The sequence below is a fragment of the Pleurodeles waltl genome, chromosome 12, assembly GCF_031143425.1.
Source record: "Pleurodeles waltl isolate 20211129_DDA chromosome 12, aPleWal1.hap1.20221129, whole genome shotgun sequence".
In the NCBI taxonomy this organism is placed as follows: domain Eukaryota; kingdom Metazoa; phylum Chordata; class Amphibia; order Caudata; family Salamandridae; genus Pleurodeles; species Pleurodeles waltl.
The window spans coordinates 651,726,545-651,747,281 of NC_090451.1; positions in this window are offsets into that span (position 1 = coordinate 651,726,545).

The following is a 20,737-nucleotide window of genomic DNA, read 5'->3' on the forward strand; positions in this document are numbered from 1 at the left end:
GAACATGCCAGCTGTAAGAAATATGGCAAACACTGCCTCCGGTGCAGAGGATAGAGGGTGCTAATTTTGAGTTTCACACCATACACAAAATCGTTTCCATTTTAGGCGGTAAGATTTGTAGGTGCTAGCTGCACGTGCGTTAGCTAGCACTTCTCTGTACTCAGTCAGTAGATCTAGATGGCCAAATTTGTTGTATTCAGGAGCCAAGCGTATAAACTGAGAGCCTTGGGAACCAGGTGCCTCACTTGCTCCCAGTTGATGGTAAGTAGCTCCGGAATTGGTCTGAGTCTGATGGGTGGACAGGCTGACAGGAGAAGCAACTCCGTGCACCATGGCTGACGTGGCCACGCTGGAGCTATTAGGATCAGCTGGCAGCGATCCGTCTTCATCTTCCTGATCACCCTGGAGTGGAGAGGGATCGGAGGAAAAGCGTACGCATGGATCCCTGACCAGGCAATCGAAATGATCTCTGTTGGTGATCCAAGCTTGCATAATGTCGGCATTTGGCGTTCTGGGAGGATGCAAATAGGTCCAGATTTGGTTTTCCTCACTGGTCGAAGATTCAATCTAGTGTTCTCTGGTCTAATTCCCACTCGTGGGAGGATGTCGCCAACCTGCTTAGCGAATCTGCGATGGTGTTCTGTAGGCCTGGGACATGCTCCGCAATTATGTGGATTGAGTGGTGAATGCACCATTTCTAGATGGTTTGCGCTTCTCAAGAGAGTATGTGATAAAGTGTTCCTCCCTGCTTGTATAAGTAGTGCATCGTGGTGGTATTGTCTGTCCTGACCAGCACTGCTGACCCTCGTATCCTCGGAAGGCTTGCAAGGCATAATAGACCGCTCTCAGCTCGAGAAGATTTATGTGGAGCAGACGGTTAGAGGATGGCCACTTGTCGCTCACCCAAAGATCCTGAAAGCATGCACCCCCATCCTGTGAGCGATGCATCCATAGTTACAATCATTGGAGGAACTCATGCCAAGAAGCTGAGTCCTTTGGAAATGTTCTCGGGATTTGTCCTCCAATCCAGAGAATGGACCATGCGCAGTGTTACGAGGATGGTATCCGCGAAGGATCCTCGTGCTTGCATCCATTGCCTGTCCAGCTCCTCATGAATTGGGCACATTCACAGGCGGCAGAATGGAATGAGGCTTATACGCGACGACATCATGCCCGGTAAGGACTTGTACCGCCGAACTGAAAGACACTTTTTTCTTTGGATGCACCTTGTCAACTGTATTAACCTTGTTTGTCTGTCAGGCACTGGATAGGATTTGGCTCGTTGAGTGTCTAAGATAGCCCCTAGGGAGGCTAATTGAGTAGATGGCTGTAGGAACGATTTTTCTTTGTTGAGCGTAAGGCCTAATTCCTTGAAAGGGTGCAGAGTCGCCTTGACTGAGTTTTCTGCTGACTGGACATCTGGAGCTTTTACTAACCAGTCGTCGAGGTAGGGAAAAACCTGGTGTTTGTTTCTCCTTAGGTAGGCCGCCACTGGCGCTAGACATTTGGTGAAGATTTGTGGTGCTGAACGTAGGCCATGGGGAAAGGACCTTGAACTGGAAGTGTTTGCCGTTGACTGCAAACCTCAGGTACTTTCTGTGGAGCGGATGAATGGAAATGTGAAAGCACGCGTCCTGAAGGTCTAGAGAGGCCATGTAGTCTGCTCTGTTCAGAAGCTGGAGGACGTCTTGAAGGGTGACCATCCGAAATATTTGTTTCTTGAGGTACTTGTTTTGCTCCCGTAAGTCCAGAATTGAACTCCAGAAGTGAGACTTTTTTCGGATGAGAAAGAAGCGGGAGTGTGGAACAGACTCTATAGCCCCTTTCTTCAGCATGGTTATTACTTCCAAGCAGAGTAGACAAAGGTGTTTTTTACAAATCTGGGATGGACGCATTGAAGGGGGAATCTGGGTAAATTCCAACAGGTGTCCGAAGCGGACGACATCCAGCACCCACTTGTCTTTGGTTATTTGTTGCCAGCGTTGGATATGATGTTTTAGAATTCCGTGATAGATTGTAGGAGGAGAGTGTATAGGACATGTCGTTAGACAGTCATTGTCTACGTGCCGATTCTTTAGGATGTCTCCCAGACTTGCTCTTGTGGGAGGGCCTGGTATAGGCTGCGGGAGGCGGTTGCCTTGGCTGGTATTGTGTCCTAGAAGGCTGGTACGTGGAGGAATAGGATGGGTACCTATATTGCTGGTATCCCCCAGGAAAGGAAGGTTGACCTCTGCCCCTAGCACCACAAAAGGACACTTTCCTGTACTGCAGAGTGCCTAAGGATTTTGCACTCTCCATATCAGACTTGATGGCTTGATATCAAGCGTCGTTCACGTGCTTGCCAAATAGTGCTTCCTCGTCACATGGAAGATACAGAATTTTTATCTGTACTGCGGGATGAAAGTTGGTGGCTTTGAGCCAACCCTGACGTCTCAACACAGCTGAACCCGCGAGTAATCTGAAGCCCATTGCTGCTATATCCAGTGCACAATCGATGATCTCTGCTGAAGATCGCTGGCCCTCTACAAGTACCTTCCTAGCTTCTGTTTTGGAAGTGTCTGAAAGCTCCTCCAGTGATTGGGATATGTCTGAGCAGAGCTGTTGATCATATCTGCCCAGTAGAGCGAGGGAATTGGCTGCCCTTACCACAATAGCGGACATGGAGGAGAAACGCTTGCCGATGTTATCTAAGTGTCTCACTCCTTTATCTGGCGGTGTTGTCACTGGCGTAGAGGGGTTCCTGGAGGGTCGTTGGGTGGCTTCCGATATCATGGACTTCAGCTTCAAGTGTCCTGAGAGGCAAGCCGGAGCATTCTCCGTGGGTTTATATTTCTTATCCAGTCTCGGCAGAACTGCAGGGACCGCTGCTGGTCTGCATAATTTTCAGGCCCTGGCTCCAAACATGGTCTATGATGGGTATAGCTCTGACCATTTTTCTGTGGGACTCTTTAAAATCATATAGGAAGCAATCCTGCTCAGTTGCAAGCACTGGAAGATCGAACCGCGTGGTGGCACGCTCAAGCAGGTTATGGAAGCCCTTAGAGACCTTCCCTGGCATCAGGGCCCTTGGTACTAGGGGTTACATTTACAAAGGACTTATCTGAGTGCCAGGGCTGTGCCAATTCTGGAAGCAAAGGTACAGGTTAGGGAAAGAACACTGGTGCTGGGGCCCTGTTAGCAGGGTCCCAGCACACTTTCAATCATAACTTGGCATCAGCAAAAGGCAAAAAGTCAGGGGGTAACCATGTCAAAGAGGCATCTTCTTCCAGCCACCTTTACCTCTAACCTTGCCAAACCCCAAAGTTCCCTTGTCCCCTTTATCTTCAATCCCCCAAACCCCAAAGTTGCGCTTGCCCCTCATTACCTCTACCCCCAAACTCCAAAGTCACCCATGTGCCCTTTACCTCTACCCCAAAACCCAAATTCGTCCTTGCTTTCATTTACTTCTACCCACCAACAAACCCCAAAGTCACCCATGCATCTATTTACCTCTATGGATCCCAACCCCCAAATTTGCCTAGTCTTCCTTTAACTCTAACCACCCCTAACTCCAATTCCCCCTTGCCTCCTTTTACATCTAACTAGTTACTGAAACCTTCCTTTATCTCTACCCAGCCCTAAAACCCAAAGTCAACTTTGCCTCCTTTTACCTCTAAAAACCAAAACCCAAATAAACTATTTCCCCTTTCACCTCTAGCCCCTAACCACAAAGTCACCCTTTCCCCAATTACCTTACACCCAAACCCCAGAGCCATCCGTGGCAATGTCCATTTGTTTATGTTACCGTAGGAAGTTGGCTCTGTATGTACTATATAAAAGTAAGAAATAGCATGCACAGAGTCCAAGGGTTCCCCTTAAAGGTAAGATAGTGGCAAAAAGAGATAATTCTAATGCTCTATTTTGTGGTAGTGTGGTCGAGCAGTAGGCTTATCAGAGGGTAGTGTTAAGCATTTGTTGTACACACACAGGCAATAAATGAGGAACACACACTCAATGACAATTCCAGGCCAATAGGTTTTTGTATAGAAAAATATATTTTCTTAGTTTATTTTAAGAACCACAGGTTCAAGATTTACAAACAATACTTTAAATGAAAGGTATTTCACTTAGGAACTTTGAATTAGCAAAATAGCATATACAGTTTTCACACAAATGGCAATAAGCTATTTTAAAACTGGACACTGCAATTTTCAACAGTTCCTGGGGGAGGTAAGTGTTTGTTAGTTTTGAAGGCAAGTAAACCACCTACAGGGTTCAAAGTTGGGTCCAAGGTAGCCCACCGTTGGGGGTTCAGGGCAACCCCAAAGTTACCACACCAGCAGGTCAGGGCCGGTCAGGTGCAGAGGTCAAAGTGGTGCCCAAAACGCATAGGCTTCAATGGAGAAGGGGGTGCCCCGGTTCCAGTCTGCCAGCAGGTAGGGGGGTTTTGTAGGACACTGGTGGGGACACAAGTCAGCACAAAAAGTACACCCTCAGCGGCACAGGGGCGGCCGGGTGCAGTGTGCAAACAGGCGTCGGGTTCGCAATGTAATCCAATGGGAGACCAAGGGGTCTCTTCAGCAATGCATGCAGGCAAGGGGGGGGGCTCCTCGGGGTAGCCACCACCTGGGCAAGGGAGAGGGCCACCTGGGGGTCGCTCCTGCACTGAAGGTCGGATCCTTCAGGTCCTGGGGGCTGCGGATGTAGTGTCCTTACCAGGTGTCGGGTCTTTGAAGCAGCCAGTCGCGGTCAGGGGGAGCCTTGGGATTCACTCTGCAGGTGTCGCTGTGGGGGCTCAGGGGGGTCAACTCAGGCTACTCACGGGCTCGCAATCGCCGGGGAGTCCTCCCTGTAGTGTTTGTTCTCCACAAGTCAAGCCGGGGGCGTCGGGTGAAGAGTGCAAAGTCTCACGCTTCCGGCAGGAAACGTGTGTTGTTTCAAAGTTGCTTCTTTGTTGCAAAGTTGCAGTCTTTGTGGAGCAGAGCCGCTGTCCTCAGGAGTTCTTGGTCCTTCTAGATGCAGGGCAGTCCTCTGAGGCTTCAGAGGTCGCTGGACCCTGTGGAACGCGTCGCTGGAGCAGTGTCTTTAGAAGTGGGGAGACAGCCCGGTAGAGTTGGGGCCAAAGCAGTTGGTGTCTCCGTCTTTTTCAGGTTTTTCAGCTCAGCAGTCCTTCTTCATCTTAGGTTGCAGAAATCTAGTTTCCTAGGTTCTGAGGAGCCCCTAAATACTGAATTTAGGGGTGTGTTTAGGCCTGGGAAGGCAGTAGCCAATGGCTACTGTCCTTGGGGGTGGCTACACCCTCTTTGTGCCTCCTCGCTGAGGAGAGGGGGGCACATCCCTATTCCTATTGGGGAATCCTCCAAAATCAAGATGGAGGATTTCTAAAGGCAGGGGTCACCTCAGCTCAGGACACCTTAGGGGCTGTCCTGACTGGTGGGTGACTCCTCCTTGTTTTTTCTCATTATCTCTCCTGGACTTGCCGCCAAAAGTGCGGGCTGTGTCCAGGGGGCGGGCATCTCCACTAACTGGAGTGCCCTGGGGCATTGTAACAAGAAGCCTGAGCCTTTGAGGCTCAATGCTAGGTGTTACACTTCCTGCAGGGGGAAGGTGTGAAGCACCTCCACCCGGAGCAGGCTTTTGTTTCTGTCCTCAGAGAGCACAAAGGCCCTCACCACATGGGGTCAGAAACTCGTCTCTCTGCAGCAGGCTGGCACAGACCAGTCAGTCCTGCACTGAACAATTGGGTAAAATACAGGGGGCATCTCTAAGATGCCCTCTGTGTGCATTTTTTAATAAATCCAACACTGGCATCAGTGTGGGTTTATTATTCTGAGAAGTTTGATACCAAACTTCCCAGTATTCAGTGTAGCCATTATGGAGCTGTGGAGTTCGTTTTTGACAGACTCCCAGACCATATACTCTTATGGCTACCCTGCACTTAAAATGTCTAAGGTTTTGCTTAGAGACTATAGGGGCATAATGCTCATGCACCTATGCCCTCACCTGTGGTATAGTGCACCCTGCCTTAGGGATGTAAGGCCTGCTAGAGGGGTGACTTACCTATGCCACAGGCAGTGTGAGGTTGGCATGGCACCCTGAGGGGAGTGCCATGTCGACTTAGTCATTTTCTCCCCACCAGCACCCACAAGCTGGCAAGCAGTGTGTCTGTGCTGAGTGAGGGGTCCCTAGGGTGGCATAAGACATGCTGCAGCATTTAGAGACCTTCCCTGGCATCAGGGCACTTTGTACCTGGGGTACCAGTTACAAGGGACTTACCTGGGTGCCAAGGTTGTGCCAAATGTGGAGACAATGGTACATTTTAGGTGAAAGAACACTGGTGCTGGGGCCTGGTTAGCAGGGTCCCAGCACACTTCTAAGTCAAGTCAGCATCAGTATCAGGCAAAATGTGGGGGTAACTGCAACAGGGAGCCATTTCCTCACACAAGCCCCCCCCCCTCACCCCAGCCCACAGGCCAGGAGACTCAGCCAGGGCTGGGAGAGTCTTCCTAGTCTGTCAGGCGAGGAAGAGTAGAGGAAATAGGCTGGTTTGTTGCAGGGCCTACTCTGCCTTACATCCTCCTGTTCAGGTCATTCCCTCTGGGGAACTGACCCACTTCCACAGTGATAGGACCTAGTCTGAATTGCCTCTTCTCTGTGCCTTTAATGTCTTCACCCATTGTCTCTATTTTGGGGTTAGAGGTATCCACCTCTGCTAATCTTATCTTAGCCAGGGTCACCCCTAGCTTACCCAAAGAGGTTACCCAGAGCTGGAGTAACCCCAGCATGACCAACAGGGTCAGGGGGCCTAACTTGCTATTTGGCATGGGGTCAGACCACCATGCCAAGGATAGTGCAGCCATAAAGGCTAACACCCAGCAGAGGCCACTGACAGCTGTCATTGCCCAGAACCACACCTTTAGCTCTTCACCTGCAAGGGAAGGAGCTAAGTTACTGGCTTCTTTGGGTTCAGGGTGCCTGTCTGCTGTGTAAGAGTGGGGGGTTACTACATCTTGTAGTAAACACCGTTCTTCCACTCTTTCTTCTGTTAACTGAGGAGCCACCCACTCAGGTTTAACAGTTGCCTGACTAGCCAGGACTTCTTGTGGGTCAGGTTGGACTTTAACAGTGCCATTTTTGGAGTTCTCCCTTACTGGAGCAGAATCTCCTTGGCTTGCTGAAACCTTGGCTAAAGGTTGTCCACCTTTCCTACTCTGTTTTCCTTTCTTTTTCTTTTGGGGCCTACTTGCTTTTACTGCAGAGGTAGCACCTCCAGAATCCTTGGGAGAGGGCTGGCACTGAACCAGTTCCTCTCTTGGGCTCTGACTAACCTCTGGGTAGTCATTTCCAAGGAGACAATCAAGGGGGAGGTCTGTACTGACTACCACCCTTCTCCAGCTAAAAGTCCCACCCACTTCTATGGGCACAAAAGCCACAGGCCTATCAGTGACCCTGTCTGGGCTAACTCTTACTCTGGCAGTCTCACCTGAGATGTACTGGTTTGAGAACACCAGCCTGTCATGCAAAATAGTGTGAGTGGCACAAGTGTCTCTCAGGGCTGTGGCTGGGATTCCATTCACCAGTAGGTGGTGGAAGTGTCTACTTCCCTCTGGAATCTCCATCTCACCTGTCGGGCCCTTTTTCCAGCTGAAGGCTATGAAGACCTCCTCATCTGAGGAGTCATCCCCAATGGCTACACTGGTCACCCCTGGGATTTTGCTAGGGGGGTTGTTTTTGGGACAAGAAGTGTCCTTGGTGTGGTGCCCTGTCTGTCTACAGTATTGGCACCATGCCTTAGTGACATCCCAGTTCTTACCCTGGTACCCACCTTTGTTTTGGGTTGTGTCTTGGGGCCCACCCACCTTGTCTGGTTTTTGGGGGCCTACAAAGGACTCTTTTTCTTTGTTTCTAGTGTGACGCACTTTCTCCTGGGGAGGCTTTGTAACCCCTTTCTTTTGGTCACCCCCAGTGGAAGTTTTGGTTACCCTATTCTTGACCCAGTGGTCTGCCTTCTTTCCCAATTCTTGGGGAGAAATTGGACCTAGGTCTACCAGATACTGATGCAACTTTTCATTGAAGCAGTTACTTAAAATGTGTTCTTTCATAAACAAATTATAAAGCCCAACATAGTCATGCACTTCATTTCCAGTTAACCAACCATCCAGTGTTTTCACTGAGTAGTCTACAAAATCAACCCAAGTCTGGCTCGAGGATTTTTGAGCCCCCTGAACCTAATCCTGTACTCCTCAGTTGAGAATCCAAAGCCCTCTATCAGGGTTTGAACCAGTTTTAATCTTTTTGGTTTTGCAGAGAGACCTTAACTCTGACATCCTAAGATGCAGGTAAGGGGTGACGTTGAGTTCCATCACAATCTCTTCTGCATTAGACATTATGGGGGTCATTACAACATTGGCGGTCAAAGCCGCTTACTGCCGTGCGGAAGACCGCCAATACACCGCCACGGCCGCAGAATTCCGCCACAGCTATTATGACCCACATCTCGGAATCCGCTGAAATTCAGACACCCACACAAGTCTGCCACACCAAAGGTCAGTGTTAAACTGGCTAAAACAATTCCTCCACCGTCACGCCAACAGAAACACGCCCATGCTATCAAGAACCACGAATCCACGCAGCGGTCTTTCAACCGCAGTATTCCATTGGCGGTACACACCGCCGCACTCAAAATACACACACATCTCCAAAACACCGCCACATTGGACAATTCCAAATACACACACCTGATACACATACAAACACCACTCCCACACACCCAATTCAATATAAAACACACACCCACATCACCCACAAACCCCTACGACCAAACATTTTGAGGAAGCCGAGAGACAGAGAGCAGAGCAATTGAGAACCCTACCACACAGGGGCACACAACACCATCACCCATACAATATTCCACGCACAAAACACTACACACCACTACACATCACCACACACATCAACACTTACACCACCCCACACATCACCCACACCACCCCATGTCACGCCAAAGATACCCAAGGTTTTCCGAGGAGGAGCTCAGGGTCATGATGGAGGAAATCCTACGGGTAGAGCCACAGCTATTTGGCTCACAGGTGCAGCACACCTCCATAGCCAGGAAGATGGATCTATGGCGCAGAATCGTGGACAGGGTCAACGCTGTGGGTCAGCATCCAAGAAATCGGGAGGACATCAGGAAGAGGTGGAACGACCTACGGGGGAAGGTGCGTTCCATGGTCTCCAGGCACAACATCGCAGTACAGCGGACTGGCGGCGGACCCCCACCTCCTCCCCCACAACTAACAACATGGGAGGAGCAAGTGTTGACCATCATGCATCCTGAGGGCCTCGGAGGAGTCGGTGGAGGAATGGACACTGGTAAGTCAAATCTTAACTATCATATCCCCCACCCTACCTGCATGCTATCACACACCCCCACCCTAACCCCCTCCCCTAGCACTCCAACTCCTCACTAATGTGCTAATAACACAAACCACTCATCCCAACACCAAGCCCTGCATGACACAACTAAGAATGGACACCCATCACTAAAGCATGCTCACTGCACATACCCATAACACACCCCCCAACCATCATTACACAAACCCACACACAGGAATGCTTGCACTGGGGTACACGCACACCCACCCATTGCACACCATTACACACACACATGCAATAATCATGCTCTTATATCCCTGCTGGACCACTACGGAACATCACCACACAGGAGGGTCCAGACATCTCCACTCCACCCACAGAAGAGGCCCACAGTGACGACAGCAGCTCTGCCCTACTGGATCCTGATGACCAGCCCGGACCATCGTGGGCCTCGGGACAGTGGGTTCCCCTTGCACAGGCACAGCCCAACACTGACCTTCCACCCTCTGGTAACACCAGCGCAGCACCCACCCAGCGGGCCCATACCTCCGTACCCAGGACACGTCAATCAGCTGTGTGTCCACCACTACAGGGAACCCAGGATAACCCACCACCCCAACAACAGGGACCTGGGGGCAGTGGTAGTGGGCACACGGTCCAGGGGACGGAGGCACAGGAACACAGGGGAACTGGGGGGGCTGCTGTGCGACAGGGGGAGGACAGGCCCAGGGAACCCACTCTCCACGAGGCCCTATCCTCCATCATGGGAGCATACCACCACTCCCAGGAGACGATGGCGACGGTCCTGGCCAAGTTTCAGGAGACCCAGCGCCTGCAGGAGGAGCAGTATTTGGGGTTCAGGGAGGAGCTCAGAACCATCAGCTCCGCCCAGGGCACCAACGTAGGGGTGCTGAAGGACATACAGAAGACCATGAGGGACACAGTGGCATTCCAAGGGGCCCTTGACACTAGCCTGGACGATGAAGTGCCCACCACCTCCGCCGCCGCTAGTGGACAGGACGCCCCGCCACAGGACCACCACACCAGTACCCCACCCCCTGCAGATGGAGAACCACCCCGCAAGCGGTCCCTGAGATCCAGGAACAGGACAGAGCAAGATGGCAAGACCCCCGCCAGGAAATGAGACCACCCTGATTGTCCTCCCACCGTCCCACTTTGTTAACCTGTACATACTTAAACTGCCCCAGCTCCACTTCCTATGCCCATATGGGCAGTGCACATGTGTGACCAATAGACTGGACTCTGCCATGGACATTCCTCCACCATCCCCCATCACTAAATTACAACCCCCCTCCATTTTTGAACACTTAAATAAACACCCTTGAAGCACAAAACAATCTGGAGTCAGTCTGTGATTTGGTAAATTTGTATAATCAATGACAGTGTCAAAATGCGTTTTCAATTGTAATGCCAACATACCTATGTCACACATCACAAGGCCATGAAGGATGCAAGCAGATGACACACGTTGGTAACCACACCTGTGAAACCGTAATGGAAAGGTACAACTCAGTTACCAAATACTGCTACTAAATGATAGACAGGATAGAGGTAGAAATGTGAAAGTGAATGTAATTGTAAAATAAAATTTTCTCACCTGTGTGTCACTGGAAATATTGCTGTATGACTGACTCCCTGTTGTCTATGTCTTCTTCCTCAGCTTCATCCTCATCACTGTCCACAGGCTCCACAGCTGCCACAACACCGCCATCTGGACCATCCTCCTGCAGAAAAGGCACCTGGCATCGCAAAGCACGATTGTGAAGCATCGAGCAGGTGATAATGATCTGGCACACCTTCTTCGGTGAGTAGAATAGGGAACCACCTGTCATATGTAGGCACCTGAATATGGCCTTCAGGAGGCCGAAGGTGCGTTCGATCACCCTCCTAGTCCGCCCATGGGCCTCATTGTAGCGTTCCTCTGCCCTGGTCCTGGGATTCCTCACTGGGGTCAATAGCCAGGACAGGTTAGGGTAACCAGAGTCCCCTAATAGCCACACACGGTGCCTCTGGAGTTGACCCATCACATACGGGATACTGCTATTCCGCAGGATGTAGGCGTCATGCACAGAGCCAGGGAACATAGCACTGACCTGGGAGATGTACTGGTCTGCCAAACATACCATCTGTACATTCATAGAATGATAACTCTTCCGGTTCCTGTACACCTGTTCACTCCTGCTGGGGGGGACCAGAGCTACATGGGTGCCATCAATAGCACATATGATGTTGGGGATATGTCCATGGGCATAGAAGTCACCTTTAACTGTAGCCAAATCCTCCACCTGAGGGAAAACGATGTAGCTCCTTACGTGTTTCAGCAGGGCAGACAACACTCTGGACAACACGTTGGAAAACATAGGCTGGGACATCCCTGATGCCATGGCCACTGTTGTCTGAAAAGAACCACTTGCAAGGAAATGGAGCACTGACAGCACCTGCACGTCAGGGGGGATTCCAGTGGGATGGCGGATTGGTGACATCAGGTCTGGCTCCAACTGGGTACATAGTTCCTGGATAGTGGCACGGTCAAACCTGTAGGTGATGATTAAATGTCGCTTCTCCATTGTCAGCAGGTCCACCAGCGGTCGGTACACTGGAGGATTCCGCCATCTTCTCAAATGTCCCAGCTGACGGTGCCTAGGAAGGACAACAGCGACCACAGAGTCAACAAATTCGCAGGTATGTACCCACAGGTACACAGAACACGACACCAAACACAAAACTCTTCCTGTATGTGTGTTGAGTGTAGACCTAGGTATGTGTGACGCAATAGTAAATGAAGCCATGTGGGCCCCTGAAATGGTGGCTGCCTGACCTCTAAACTGGGACAATGGGATGTGAGGTATCTGCGCTGGCGTTGTATACCATCGCGGTAGGCGGTCGTAGACTGCGGCGCAATGCTGCATTGGTTAACATGGGACCCTATGGGTCCCAGGAGCTAATGATGAAGTGCGCCGGCGGTGATGATATGCACCGCCGCAGACGTCACCACCGTGGACGTGACCGCCATTTTCTATCTGTCCAATCACTCGATACCTGATCTTCGACAGGAGAGGACCTACACTGCAAGTGCTGCTGTGACCTCGGTCTGGAAGAGACAATGGCTGCTGCGTCTGGGGAAAGGGCCCCTGCCTTCACTGCTCAGGAGTTGGAGAAGCTCGTGGACGGGGTCCTCCCCCAGTACACGCTACTCTACGGTCCTCCAGACCAACAGGTAAGTACACAGGGAGCACGTTGTATGGGCTATGCCTGGGTGGAGAGGGCTGGATGTTAGTTGGAAGGGGGCAGAGTTCAGGGAACATGAAGGACTGTGAATGCATGTGCCACATGGCAAGGGTAGGGATTGGGGCCACTCACATTGACGGTGCAGTTGGTAATGACTTCTCTTCTTCCCCTGTGCATGTCAAGTAGGTCAGCGTCCACCAGAAGAAGGACATTTGGCGTGCCCTCGCCAAGGACGTCCGTACCTTGGGGGTCCACCAGAGACGGGGCACCCACTGCCGGAAAAGATAGGATGACATTCGCCGCTGGAGCAAGAAGATGGCGGAGGCTCAGCTGGGGATGGCCTCCCAACGTGGGAGGGGTGCCCGTCGCACCATGACCCCCCTGATGTTCAGGATCCTGGCGGTGGCCTACCTGGAGTTGGATGGGTGCTTGAGGGCATCACAGCAGACACAAGGGGGTGAGTACACTCTCATTCTGGGGACTTTGCGCGCAGTGGAGGGGTCTGGGTGAGGGAGGAGGGCTGTGGGTTTCCCTAGGCCAGGGCGAGTTACGTAGGCTAGGCCCCTCCGTAATGCAGGCCATGTGGCACTCCACCCCACCTCTGTAGAGTGCCAAGTACAGGTATACATGCCCCTGTGGCATCTATGTGTGCAGATGTCCACCATAGCCATTTAGGCCAGATCCCAGGAATTGCATCTGTAGAGGCCAAGAGCACGGCGTAGTGCAGGGGGCTGGTGTGTCTGTATTGTCCGCCAACGGTAGCGGTAAGCCATGCACTCAACCTGTCTTTCTTCTGTCGTCCCCCCCCCCCCTTTTTGTGCTCTCCCTGTTCTTTTGTGCATCAGCATCATCAGGCGGAGGTACAGTGGCACCGGAGCACGAGGGGGCTGCATCGCACAGGGCCATGGAGTGCCACACCACAGACTCTGAATACACCAGTGGGATGGAGAGCGAGGGGAGCTTCACGTCGGTCACCGGATCACCAAACAGCGTCACAGACTCGTCTGCCGATGGGAGCTCCCTTGTGGTGGCAGCACCATCTGTGCCCCCCACTTCTACAGGTACAGCCGCCACCTCCCCTACCAGCACCGCACTCCCAGCAGCCCCTGAGCGTTCGCCCTGTGCCCGCTCACCCAGGAGGGTGGGCATCACCTTCGCAACAGGCACCTCAGCCCCTGCCCCTGTCACCCCTGCTGCCCTCAGTGAGGAGGCCATTGACCTCCTTAGGTCACTCCTCACTGTTGGGCAGTCTACCATTGTGAATGCCATCCAGGGTGTAGAAAGGGAGTTGCAACACAGTAATGCATTCCTGGAGGGCATTCATTCTGGTCAGGCTGCCCTTCATCGAATCCTGCAATCTCTGGCCTCAGCACTGATGGCAGCCATTGTCCCTGTGTCTAGCCTCCCCCCTCCAACTTCCTCCACCCAGATCCAATCCCCTGTACCCCAGCCTATCCCAAGCACACCATCAGACAAGCATGCATACACCTCAACACACAAAAGTAGCTCAAGCAAACATAAGCACCACACAACCCACAGGCACTCACACAAGCATCACCCACATACAGACACAGCAACATCCACTGCCTCCACTGTGTCCCCCTCCTCGTCGTCTCCCTCCTCCCTCCCAGTGTCGTCTACACTCTCACCTGCATGCACTACATCTACAGGCACTAGGACTCGCACCAGGACACCCAGAACCACACCCAGCTCACCTGCACTCACCACCCCCACTACCATTTACACGTCCCCTGTGTCCACTCTCTGGCCAACAGCAAGCTGACTGTAGGAAATTCTTACAACAGTTTGCTGAGCTCTTTTCCCTAACCCCTGGTCAGACTCACCTGTGTACCCATGATGTGGACACAGGAGATAGCATGCCTGTCAAAAACAAAAGTTTTAGACAATCTGACCAAGTTAAGGAAAGAATCAAAGTGAAAGTCCACAAGATGCTGGAATTGGGAGTCATTGAGCACTCTGACAGCCCCTGTGCTAGCCCAGTGGTCTTAGTCCCCAAACCTCACACCAAAGATGGTAAGAGAGAGATGAGGTTTTGTGTGGACTACAGAGGACTTAATTCTGTCACCAAGACAGATGCCCATCCCATTCCAAGGGCAGATGAATTAATTGACAAACTAGGTGCTGCCAGATACTTAAGTACCTTTGACTTGACAGCAGGGTACCTGCAAATCAAAATGGCACCAGGAGCAAAAGAAAAGACAGCATTCTCCACATCTGATGGGAATTATCAGTTTACTGTAATACCCTTTGGCTTAAAGAATGCCCCTGCCACCTTCCAAAGGTTGGTGAATCAAGTCCTTGCTGGCTTGGAGTCCTTTAGTGCAGCTTATCTTGACGATATTGCTGTCTTTAGCTCTAGCTGGCAGGATCACCTGGTCCACCTGAATAAGGTTTTGAAGGCCCTGCAAGCAGCAGGCCTCTCTATCAAGGCATCCAAATGTCAGATAGGGCAGGGGACTGTGGTTTACTTGGGACACCTTGTAGGTGGAGGCCAAGTTCAGCCACTCCAACCCAAGATCCAGACTATTCTGGATTGGGTAGCTCCAAAAACCCAGACTCAAGTCAGGGCATTCCTTGGCTTGACTGGCTACTACAGGAGGTTTGTGAAGGGATATGGATCAATAGTGACACCTCTCACAGAACTTACCTCCAAGAAAATGCCTAAGAAGGTAAAGTGGACTATAGAATGCCAACAGGCCTTTGACACCCTGAAACAAGCTAAGTGCACAGCACCAGTTCTAAAAGCTCCAGATTACTCCAAGCAGTTCATTGTGCAGACTGATGCCTCTGAACATGGGATAGGGGCAGTTTTGTCCAAAACAAATGATGATGGCCTTTACCCGCCTGTTCCTTTCATTAGCAGGAGGTTACCACCCAGGGAGCAGTGTTGGAGTGCCATTGAGAGGGAGGCCTTTGCTGTGGTTTGGTCCCTGAAGAAGCTGAGACCATACCTCTTTGGTACTCACTTTGTAGTTCAAACTGACCACAGACCTCTCAGATGGCTAATGCAATTGAAAGGTGAAAATCCAAAACTGTTGAGGTGGTCCATCTCCCTACAGGGAATGGACTTTATAGTGGAACACAGACCTGGGACTGCCCATGCCAATGCAGATGGGCTTTCCAGGTTCTTCCACTTAGAAAATGAAGACTCTCTTGGGAAAGGTTAGTCTCATCCTCTTTTGTTTGGGGGGGAGGGGCGTTGTGTAAGGAAAAGCCTCCTTGGCATGGTTACCCCCGACTTTTTGCCTTTGCAGATGCCAAGTTATGATTTGAAAGTGTGCTGAGGCCTGCTAATCAGGCCCCAACACCAGTGTTCTTTCCCTAACCTGTACCTTTGTCTCCACAATTGGCACACCCTGGCATCCAGGTAAGTCCCTTGTAACTGGTACCCTTGGTACCAAGGGCCCTGATGCCAGGGAAGGTCTCTAAGGGCTGCAGCATTTCTTATGCCACCCTGGGGACCCCTCACTCAGCACAGACACACTGCTTGCCAGCTTGTGTGTGCTGGTGGGGAGAAAATGACTATGTCGACATGGCACTCCCCTCAGAGTGCTATGCCAACCTCACACTGCCTATAGCATAGGTAAGTCACCCCTCTAGCAGGCCTTACAGCCCTAAGGCAGGGTGCACTCTACCACAGGTGAGGGCATAGGTGCATGAGCACTATGCCCCCACAGTGTCTAAGCAAAACCTTAGACATTGTAAGTGCAATGTAGCCATAAGAGTATATGGTCTGGGAGTCTGTCATACACAAACTCCACAGCACCATAATGGCTACACTGAAAACTGGGAAGTTTGGTATCAAACTTCTCAGCCCAATAAATGCACACTGATGCCAGTGTACATTTTATTGTGAAATACACCCAGAGGGCATCTTAGAGATGCCCGCTGAAAGCATACCCGACTTCCAGTATGGGCTGACTAGTTTTTGCCAGCCTGCCACACACCAGACATGTTGCTGGCCACATGGGGAGAGTGCCTTTGTCACTCTGTGGCCAGTAACAAAGCCTGTACTGGTTGGAGGTGCTTCTCACTTCCCCCTGCAGGAACTGTAACACCTGGCGGTGAGCCTCAAAGGCTCACCCCCTTTGTTACAGCGCCACAGGACTTCCCAGCTAGTGGAGATGCCCGCCCCTCCGGCCACAGCCCCCACTTTTGGTGGCAAGGCAGGAGGAGAAAATGAGAAAAACAAGGAGGAGTCACTGGCCAGTCAGGACAACCCCTAAGGTGTCCTGAGCTGAGGGGACTCTGACTTTTAGAAACCCTCCATCTTGCAGATGGAGGATTCCCCCAATAGGATTAGGGATGTGCCCCCCTCCCCACTGGGAGGAGGCACAAAGAGGGTGTAGCTAGCCTCTGGGCTAGTAGGCATTGGCTACTAACCTACCAGACCTACAAACACCCCTAAATTGAGTATTTAGGGCTCCCCAGAACCTAGGAAGATAGATTCCTGCAACCTGAAGACGAAGAAGGACTGCTGACCTGAAGCTCTGCAGAGAAGACAGAGACACCAACTGCTTTGGCCCCAGCCCTACCGGCCTGTCTCCCTACTTCAAGAAAAACTGCAACAGCGACTCGTCACCCAGGGTCCAGCGACCTCTGAAGCCTCAGAGGACTACCCTGCATCTAAAAGGACCAAGAAACTCCTGAGGACAGAGGCCCTGCAACAAAGAAGCAACTTTTAAAGACCACAAGTTTCCCGCCGGAAGCGTGAGACTTTCCACTCTGCACCTGACGCCCCCGGCTAGACCTGTGGAAAACTAACTCTACAGGGAGGACTCCCCGGCGACTGCGAGCCCGTGAGTAGCCAGAGTTGACCCCCCTGAGCCCCCACAGGGACACTTGCAGAGGGAATCCAGAGGCTCCCCCGACCGCGACTGCCTGCTTCAAAGAACCTGACGCCTGGGAAACCCACTGCACCCGCAGCCCCCGGGATCTGAAGGATCCGACCTCCAGTGCAGAAGCGACCCCCTGGTGGCCCTCTTCCTAGCCTAGGTGGTGGCTACCCCGAGGAGCCCCCCCTTTGCCTGCCTGCATGGTTGAAGAGACCCCTGGGTTTCCCATTGAAACCTATTGCAAACACGACGCCTGTTTGCACTTTGCACCCGGCCGCCCCTGTGCCGCTGAGGGTGTACTTTCTGTGCTGACTTGTGTCCCCCCTGGTGCCCTACAAAACCCCCCTGGTCTGCCCCCCGAAGTCGCAGGTACTTACCTGCTGGCAGACTGGAACCTGGGCACCCCTATTTCCATTGAAGCCTATGTGTTTTGGGCACCACTTTGACCTCTGCACCTGACCGGCCCTGAGCTGCTGGTGTGGTAACTTTGGGGTTGCCTTGAACCCCCAACGTTGGGCTAACTTGGACCCAACTTTGAACCCTGTAAGTGTTTTACTTACCTGTGAACTTAACATTTACTTACCTCCCCCAGGAGCTGTTGATTTTTGCACTGTGTCCACTTTTAAAATAGCTTAGTGACATTTTTGCCAAAACTGTACATGCTATTGTGATAATTCAAAGTTCCTAAGATACCTGAGTGAAATACCTTTCAGTTAAAGTATTGTTTGTAAATCTTGAACCGGTGGTTCTTAAAATAAACTAAGAAAATATATTTTTCTATATAAAAACCTATTGGCCTGGAATTATTTTTGAGTGTGTGTTCCTCATTTATTGCCTGTGTGTGTACAACAAATGCTTAACACTAACCTATGATAAGCCTACTGCTCGACCACACTACCACAAAATAGAGCATTAGAATTATCTCTTTTTGCCACTATCTTACCTCTAAGGGGAACCCTTGGACTTTGTGCATTCTATTTCTTACTTTGAAATAGTACATACAGAGCCAACTTCCTACACAACTACATTAAAAATCGTATTCTTTTAGAAATTTGTTCATATACACATCTTTGAACTCTCATCTCAGTGCACCACGGTGTTGTGCACACCTGACTTTGATCTTTGATTCCAGTATACCACGGTGATGTGCACACCTTTAAGCGCATAAAGACTCATCGTTTATATTCTGTATTTTTTCACTGTCTTGAATGTACCACCGTTTAAAAATAACATATTCTTATCTAACAAATTGAAAACCGTTAAGCTCTTATTGTTGTGTGATAGAGTGTGTTTTAGTATATCTAAACCTAATTAGAGTAAATTCCCTTACGTAATATTCTATATCGACATACAAAACGTACCGGCAGCACCCTTTTTCTTAGTATCTCCTGGTGAACCTCCTATCAAGTGGCAAAAGTGGAAAAAGGTATTCACTAATTATGCCAAGGTCTGCGGTACTTCTCTCAGTGCGGAAAGAAAGACATCTTTACTAATGCCCTGTCTAGGTACCGAAGGAGAAGAGATATTTGAAAACTTACCTGATTTGTCTGCCAATGATGCTGCCAGCCTCAATGAATATTAGATATGTGTAAAAAAACTTGATTTGCATTATTTACCCAAAGTTTGCACAATTTTGGAGCGCTATCAATTTGGGAAAATAGTATAGCAACAAGGATCAAACAATAGAGCAATACATCACTGCATTACGAAGTCTTGCTGCTACCTGTGCTTTTGGAGGTTCCTTTGAAGAGTGCTTAAGAGATCAATTCATGTTGGGATGCTCATTAGAAAAGGCCAGAGAGAACATGTGGCAAAAAGACAACCCATCGTTGGATGAAGTACTTACTGTTGCAAAAATGTGGGAGCACTCTAAGAATTGTGTTGAGGTGTTGAAGAACCATAAAATGACGGCAACTGAGCACGATGTAGAGGAAGGTTTTTCTGTCAAAACAGTGCAAAATTATAATACAGAAATCAAATATTTCAAAGACAAGAATGATCCTAAAGGGATAAAACCTTTTCCGGGTAAGTGTTTCAGGTGTGGCAATGTGGGACACATGGCTAACAATAAGGTGTGTCCAGCTTGGAAAATATTCTGCAAAAGCTGTGGTAGAAAGGGAGATTTAGCGAAATGTTGCAGGACAAAAATGAGTACTAAGAAAGTGAGAGAGGTAGAGTGTGAAGATATAAGTGCCGAAGTAGACTTTGTAAATGAGATTGATATTTTGCAAAACAGGAGTGGATGTTTGAGTGGTCCTGTGGAAACAATTTTAGTCAATAGTGAGGCTGTTAAAATCTTGTTTGACTCTGGAGCGAAAATAACCCTTGTTCCAAAACGTTTTTACGATCAGCACTTAGAAGGTAAACTTAAGTTGTTTAAGCCTGATATCAGTCCCAAAGGATCTGGTGGGGTACCAATTAAATTACTTGGGTACTTTTGGGGTACTATTGAGTTTAAGAAACGTATCATTCCAGCAAAAGTGTATGTGTCCTTAAAAGGCGATTCTTTGATAAGCTGGTTTCATCAACGTGATTTACGTGTTTATTTGGATCCTAATGATGTTCCTTCAGTAATCTTGAAAGATGCTCCTTCTGTTAATCAGGTGGAAGAATCGGGAAAAATATGGATCAGCAAATTCCCCAAAGTTTTCAATAAGAAAATAGGTTGTCTAAATGATTATCTACTTGAGGTTAGATTGAAGCCTGGGCTCTACCCAAAGTTGCGAAATTAAGATCTGTCCCTCTCTTGAGATGCGGAGCATTTCGGTGGGGGTGTCCTGGCATGCCCTGCAGTGGCCGGATCGGCGGCTGATTCGAGCCGCGGCCTGAGGAGGAGCTGCGGCCTGGAGAGGGTTGGAGCACGTGCACGCCGAGCCAGGAAGACTGCTGTGGCTGCCGGAGTTGGCTGGACATGGGGCTGGAGCTGCGGTGCACTTTGGATTGCACCTGGTTGACTTTGCGCTCCCTGTGCCCCCTAGGCCGGCTGGCGGCTGGTGGATTGCAGCCGCTAGCGGCCTGGGGGTGGATTGAAGATACCCTGTGCAGACTGGTGGTTGCGTGGTGGGCCCCTGGTGTCCCTGCTGACCTGGTGCTTGGAGATGGTTGCTGGCTGGATCGGGCCGGAGGAGGCAGAGGTTGGGAGAGGTTGTCCATCTATTGGTGCTACGGAATCCTTCACAGCTCTGACGACTTTATTGGCTGACACACCTGTGTAGTGGCAGGTCAGTAGAGTGGAGTGGAATGTAGGCCTGGGGCCAGGCCCTGTGTCACTGATCTCC